We start from the raw sequence: 7,689 nt of genomic DNA on the forward strand, positions 1-7,689 counted from the left end.
TTTTTTTTTTTTTTTTTTTTTTTTTTTTTGGTATGTACTTAGTACAGAGTGTACAGGGTCTCACTAGACAGATTAGATTAGTAACAATCCTTCTACTTTCAGCCTCCCAATCATTGGTATTTCAGGTGCATGTCACCATGCCCAGTCTCAGGCTCAGCTTGCCCCGGGGGTGAGGCCAGCAAGGCATGATGGGATCAAATCCCGGCTGCTGTGTTCTGCCTAAGCAGGTGCTTTAGTCCACTGAGCTATATGGCCAGCCCTCTGCTCCTTATTTTCAACTCAGAGAAAATTCACCAAATTTTTTTTTTAATGCCTTGCCTCCTGTAGAAAAGACAAGATGGGCACGGGAGGCTGGACACCTGTGACAGGATCCAGTAATACTGACCATGGTGGTTCTCTGTCTTACTTAGGTGGCTTTTTCAACCAGCAGGGCCCGGGCAGAGTCTTCGTGATCTATGCAATTCTACCAAAGTTCCTGTTTCATGTCTGGGATGACTGTGTTTGTGTAATCATTTCATTTAAAGAGGTCAGGTGGTTAAGATCCCTATCAGCCCCCTACTTGCTAAGTGGTCGTAGGTAATTTGTTAATTGAGTTCTTCAGCCCTAAAATAGGGAGAATGGTAACAAAGTCTCTCCTGCAGCTTCTGCGGAGGCTCCAGGTAATGATGTATAGGAACGGCTGGTCCTGGTGCCTGGCAGAGAGTAGCATCCCTTTCCCTTATTATGCCTAACTCAACCGAGTGCTTATTGAGTGCCAGGTGTTGACCCATTCCGGGGACTCAGCAGGGGAAAAAATAGACTCATGCTCCCAGAAAGCCCACCATCTACCTGGGAGAGACAAGGGATAAACCGGAAAGCCCGTGCTCTACGTAGGGCTAGGTTCATGAAGACAAATAGCAGTCAAGGACAGAGTGTTCACAGTGCTAGCTGAGGCAAAACAAAAGGCTTTTCTGAGAAAATAGCACTTAGGTAGCATCCTGAGTAAAGACTGATGCATGCCAGTCTCTGAGCAGGTGAGCGCTGGTGGGGGAGCTGCAGTGCAGGTGACCCATCTGGAGTGAGGAGCAAGACGCAGAGGGCAGAAGTGGCCGGGAAGCTAGGGGAGGACCTGCCAGTGTGTGCTGAAGGAGCACAGGCCAAAGAGCAGCATGAAGCTGCACAGCTCTGTTCCTTTGCTTCGTTCATGGCCTCCCTTCTTGGCATCTGGTATAGTCATAGGCAGCTATGTACACCCAGGATGTGCCTCGAAAATCATTCCATTTGATAACCATCCTTTGGCCTCTCCTCCATCCTAAGGGAGACTGAAGACTCAAGAGAATTGATGCTTGCAGTAGCCCATTTAGAGAAGATTATCTAAAGAATGTCTGAGGGTGTAGTGGCACATGCCTGTACCTATAAACCCAGCACTCAAGAGGCTGAGGCAGGAGCATTGCTGCAGGATTGAGGACAGCCTGAACTACACATCAAGACTCTGTCTCAAGGAAACAAAAACAAAAACAAAGCAAAATGAAAAAAAGTCCATCCCAAAGCCCTCTCGCCTTGAAAGCGCATTGTGCTTTCTCTATTCAGTGTGGGTAATATTATTACTATTATTAAATACTTCCTATCAATAGCCTGATTTTACTACCTAGACAAGTTTTCATTTGAAAAACCCTGGTTAGCCTGAAAATGAACTCCCACTGTGTGCTTATCCAACAAATATGAAGGTCACATTTACCTTTTAAAGGTGGAAGAACTAAACTTATTGATTGCCTAGTCCTTCAGGAAACAGGAAAGTGCTTTATTTTTGAACTTGAGAAATACCACGAAGCAAAAATCTTCCTGAAAACATCAACCTGTCTATCAAGAATGTGTTTGATGACATATAACAGATAAGCTCCAAAAACCATCTTGCTGATCAGAAGCAGATTCTTTTTTTGGGGAGGAAGCCAAGCTGTTTTTGGAGTCACTAAATGTTGGTGATAATTTGTTACTCTATAACCGAGAACTAATATATAGCCATAGATTAAGTATTTTATTTTAGTCATTTTCAATATTCTGGTTCAAAAAGTACTTTAGGACTCTAAAGCTTACCACTACATTTACTTTTGCTAGGTTTGTAAGATGACTCGAACAACGTAAGCACAAAGACTTAACATCTAGATTATCTTACCACAGAAATTGAAAGGCAAGGAAGTAGTAAAAGCATCTAGAACTGATACAATAAGATGAATGATTCAACATCTTTCAATTATTGTTCTCTGCTCTGAAATATATTAAAAACATAGTCAAAGACTGCATCCCATTTTGCATACATTGGCACTTACATTCTGTGTCTGACACGTGGTTACGAAAAAGGGGCAGATGGCAGCACGTAGCCCAGCCTGCAGGATCTTGCCCCCGGCTCATAGTTGCCACTACCAGCCATTTCCATGGTATTTAAGCCACTATTTTACAGGTCTGGCAAAAGTTTTTGAATCCCTGTAGCATTTTCCCTTCAATTTAGATGAAAATTCTGGTGTTGGCAATTGCTCTTATAAAAATTCAGACTAGTCAAATGATAAATCATGAATTGGGTCTATAATATGGATCTGAAACAAAACAAAATCATCCCTACCATTACCCAAAAGATTCTACCACGTACAAAGGAGTTATAAATGTTGTTTAAGATTGCACAGCTAAGTAATTATGTAGGCCTATAGAGAATGGTTTACTCCAGAACAGGCATTTGCCTACTGATAAACAGCTGGAGATAAACCAAAAAATATTCCCTGAAACATAGAAAGGGCAGCAAAGCAAATAGCTCTATTTATGGAGGGAAGAAAGCCTTAGATAAACATATAAATAAGCCCAAAATAAGAAGCACTGACATAATCATGAGCACTTTTCTCATAAAGAGAAGTAGATTTCTACAAATTATCCTCACTTAGCTAAACGTGAATGCAGTATTGCTAAGGCTTAGCTGAACAGCCAGGAACTAAATGAGGCTGCATTTAAACCAGATATGCTGGCTAGAATGTCCTTAAAGCTTGCTTTTAGAGTCATAAAATTTGTTTGGAAAACCAATGCTCGCAATAAATACTTGCTTATTTCTAGTTCAGCTCTCGTCTGTGTATATATACAGTGTAGTAACAGTACTATGATTTCTTCCTTAGGGGGCCCCCATTGCCTTCCTGGAGCATTTACCATCCATGTGTGTTCTTTCTTGTTTTGCTTGAACATGGACATCTTGAAAGCAAGTTAATTCCTTTTTAAAAAATCCTCAATTCTTCCAGCTACTGGCACATAGCAGATGTTTGAGTTGAGCAAATGATGGCATAAGGAAGTGGGCACCAAGAAGTTGCGTGGAGCCTTGGCACCATAAGCTCTCATCAAAGGTTGGCCTCACTGGAACTTCACGTCCTCCCAAAGAACTATCACCTGTCACATAAGCCCAAGAATCCCCTCCTTGGGTGGAATTTTCATTCTGTGAATCTTGTGAATCCCATTCCATTCTAGAAGAATATACAAATCCATAAGCATTTTCATTATAAAGCGTTAAAGGATATATCTGAAAAATATAAAGGACTGAAATTGAGAAGTAAACATGTGAATCAACCAACAATTTTGGAAATAGTTGAAAAATGTAGACCAACTCCTAGTAGAAGAGATCTTACCAAACAAATGTTTTAAAAACTACTTTAGAGAAAAAGACAAATGGAAAGTTTCCATGTTATTCCATAAAACCAAAAGTCTTGATACCAAGATGGAGAATAATGTTAAATAAGCGATCACAGTAAAACTAAAATCAATGAAAAAGTCCCTACAACTTTCATCTTGCCACCTTCCTCAGCATGTGCCTTAGCATTCCAGAGTGGAGTGCCTGTGAACTACATCAGCTGAATGAGCGTGCTTGGGATACCCAGTTACTCATGGAGACAGCAGTGGTGCACGTGAAGGAGAACACAGAGCAGCTGGTGCGTCTGACTGTCACAGAAAACAGTTATTGTAGCAGGAACACTTCCCTCTGCCAGAAAAACAATTCAGTTGCTGCTAGAGGTCTCTTTCTTCATTAGGAATTAATTCCAGAGAGCCAGATGAGTGTTCGTTTGACTTGCAGTAAGAGCTGCACTTATTTAGGATGGAGCCTGGTTATTTAGGATTCAGCCTAGTCATTTTAGCAAGCTAATGAGCAGAGTGTCATATTGGATTTCTGGGTTAGCAGCAAGAAATGGAACCAGGGGAAAGGAGAGGGCCCAGTTGGTGTCCTAACTACACAGCATTTAGCAGAGTATACAGGACTTAATTTCATTTCTGTAAACAGGAGAGGAGGTCATCTAGGGCCAACTTAGTGGGATGCTGAGAGAAAAATAGGACAACAAAAAAAGACTTAAACATTTGGAGCATGACATTAAAGAGGACTGTTTGGGTGAGAGAAGCTACAAAAACATATTGATAAAACATATTCCAATTCTATTGTTTATCAAACCACTCTCTAGCTTGTGATCTCAGCATAGCCCCTAAACTCCATTCTTCAATTTCCTTGTGTATTAAGTGTAGATAGTGATAATAGGGCTGTTGGGATTATTAATTATTTTAAAAATGCCTCCAAATATAATTTTTTAAAAGCAAACATTAACAAGGTATCTCAAAAGTTCTCCTAAGACTGTGGATTATTGTGTGATAAATAAAACAACAATGTAATGAGATTTATGCAAATTATAGCTCATCAAATGATCAGCGATCTGGGTCATTGTCATTGGATTTGTACATATTTATCAAATTAGGAGATGATTCCTTAGGATTCTTACGTGCTGCTGTTTTTGGAGTTCCCTGTGATTTTCTGGTACCATCATCTGGAAGAGCCCTGAGGCACAGGGTTCCTTCAGCACTAATGAAATGTACACTATCTTGGGCCCAAAGCCTCCTACTGCACCATTGGTGAAGCATCGTTCAGTTTGGCTTTGATCACACTCAAGACGTTTTCTTTCCTTGACAAAAATGCAGACATTCTCAAATGTGATCACACGTTCTAAGCACTGCTGAAATGAAGTACACATGGAAGCTGTGCAGTCACAGAACTTGAAACCTGTCTCAAAAGGTCATCAGATGTGTTCATATGCAGTTGGGTTATTATAATGCAGAGCCCCCACAGTCTGTTTGCAAGAAAGAATCTTTGAGCCAACCTTTTTTCAACACAGGAGCTTCAATTAGTGACATATTTTTTTAAATGTTTTTTGGTACTGGAGATTGAATCCCTAGTCTTCTCTCCAAGCTCTATCCTCAATCCTCTTTTTATTTTTTTGTTGTTGAATCAGGGTCTCTCTAAATTAGTTGAGCTGGCTTAGCCTCCCAGAGTGCTGAGATTACAGATTACCGCACCTAGCTCAGTGATGGGACCATTGAATCCATTTACTCAGTGCTTTAATCCTAATCCATTAAGATCAAGCAGGGTGAGCTGGAGCACCCCTGGGTCTGCCAGCCAGGAGCATGTACAGTGGAGAGGCTCATTTCTATAGGGGAGCTGACCCTAGGGCAGGGCAGCAGCTGTTGAATGAGTGAACGAAAGCTCTTTGCTTTGCCCACATTTATTTAGATCCAAGGCTAACACTTACCCAACCTGGGCCAGATTCTTAGTTTAGGGAAACTGAATTTGGAACTCAAGGATAGTCGGTACCTTGCATTCAAAGGACCTGTAAGGCCGTTGGTAAACCATTTTCTCCCATAGACATAGTGGAATAAATGGAGCTTCTCAGAAAGAAAGCTAAGTGTGTCAAGGGATAGGAGAGAAGTCACCTAGCAAGGGGTAATAAGAGAAGTGGGATTGAGGTGACTTTAATTTGTTTTTGTTTTGCTATTTCTATTTCTAGGTCTTCTAGATGGCTGATGGTACCTCCTGCCCTTAATTCTGTGAAAGATCCTTGAATTCTTCCAGTATAATTTCAGTTTTTCCCTTAGCCAGGATTGAATGGGTTTTTGTTATTTCTAACCAAAGAATCCTTGAGCAGGACAAGCACATAGGCAGAGAACAGTGAAAAAAAACCAACAACAACAAAAAAACAAAACTAATAGGTCATTTGCTGCTGTTGTCCTTTCCTTGTGTCTTGCTCTCATTCTTCTCAGGTGGGCTACCTGGTAGTCTGGCAAATACTGTCTTCTTGTTGTTTGTTTGCTTGCTTTTTACATGTGTGTTCTGGGTTGAGGAAATCAGGTCATCACAAATCTGTCACTTATTTATCAAGTCAGAAATACTTAGTGAGTAGATCCAGGAGAGGATGGTAGGAGATTTTTTTTCTTTTCATTAGCAACAATAAAATCTATGATTGCTTCAGGAGAGATCTTGGGCCATCTGTTGACTTTTTTCAGTGTCATTTTGCCTAGGAATAAACAGCGATGATTCTCTCTAAGATAACACCACTCGCTTCGCGCTGAGAGCACATCTGAGAAAGCCTGTGTACATCTCAGGAAAGCATACCCTGTGGAGAAGTATTTCAGTCACTGTGTCACTGGCCACTGCTTCATCCCCTGGAGCACAGACCTGAGGAACACTGTGACCATCCTGGAGGAAGGTTTACCTGGCGGTTCCTCAGTAGGAACGTAGGAGAGAGTGGACCTATCTCAGAGATGGTTTTCAAAATGAGTGTGTGACTTCACAAAGACAAAAAGACTGGAATAAGCATAAGCTTTGATTTCTCTTTCTTTCTTTTGAAATATTTTATATTTATGTTTGTGTTGCTGGGGATGGAACACAGGACCTTTTGCATCCTGGACATGTATTCAACTATTGAGCTGCGACCTCAGCCTGAATTTGACCTCTGAATTAAACTACTATCTAGTTTTCCTCTGTGAAAAAAAAAAAAAAAAAAAAAAGAAATACTTAGTGAGTGCTTTACTTACAGTCATGCTCTCGGAGAGACACCAGAGATGTCTGACTCACTAAAATGTCTTTTTTGGAGGCTCAATGTCAACAGCTTAAATGTCATCTTTAACCAGATCTCTGGCTCAAAAGCAAAAGGAGAAGGCGGAGACAGGAGGATTACTACAAGTCTGAGCTGCATAGCGAGACCCTGTACCAAATAAATAAATAAGTATTTTTAAAGCAAATTTTATTATAATCTCATGATTTAAAAAATATTTTCCTAGGGGCCAGGAAAATAGTTCAGTAGAATAAGTGCTTGCCTGGCAAGTACAAGGGCCTGAGTTCAATCCCTGGTTCCACCGAAAACAACAACAACAACAAAAACAAACAAACAAACAAAAACCCTTTCCCATTGCATGGCAAATACTATAATGGGAAGCCTTAAAAAAGTTTCATATTGAAATAAAAATAGGGCTGGGAGATAGCTCGGCAGTCTAAGCGCCTGCCTAGCAAGTGCAAGGACCCAAGTTCGATCCCCAGTCCAGTGACTAGCCTCAGAACCCCAGGTGCACCAGGCTGGCCCTGAAACTGGGCATGGTGGTACACACCGTAATCCAAGTGCTGGAGAGGCTGAGACAGGAGAACCACTATGAGTCTGAGCTACATACATAGCTACCATGTACCAAATAAATAAATAAGACTTAAAAAAAATTTAAAAAATACAATATAATCAGTTTTTAAAAAATAAACTTCTGGTGTGTGAATATGGTATTCACACTATTATATGGAATATTTTGATATTTAGAGACTCAATTTAAAATCTTGAGGGAACAAATTCCCTCGTTGTGGCAGCACACTCATTCTTTCCTTGT

Source organism: Octodon degus, unplaced genomic scaffold (assembly GCF_000260255.1).
Source record: "Octodon degus isolate 3935 unplaced genomic scaffold, OctDeg1.0 scaffold00040, whole genome shotgun sequence".
Taxonomy (NCBI): Eukaryota; Metazoa; Chordata; class Mammalia; order Rodentia; family Octodontidae; genus Octodon; species Octodon degus.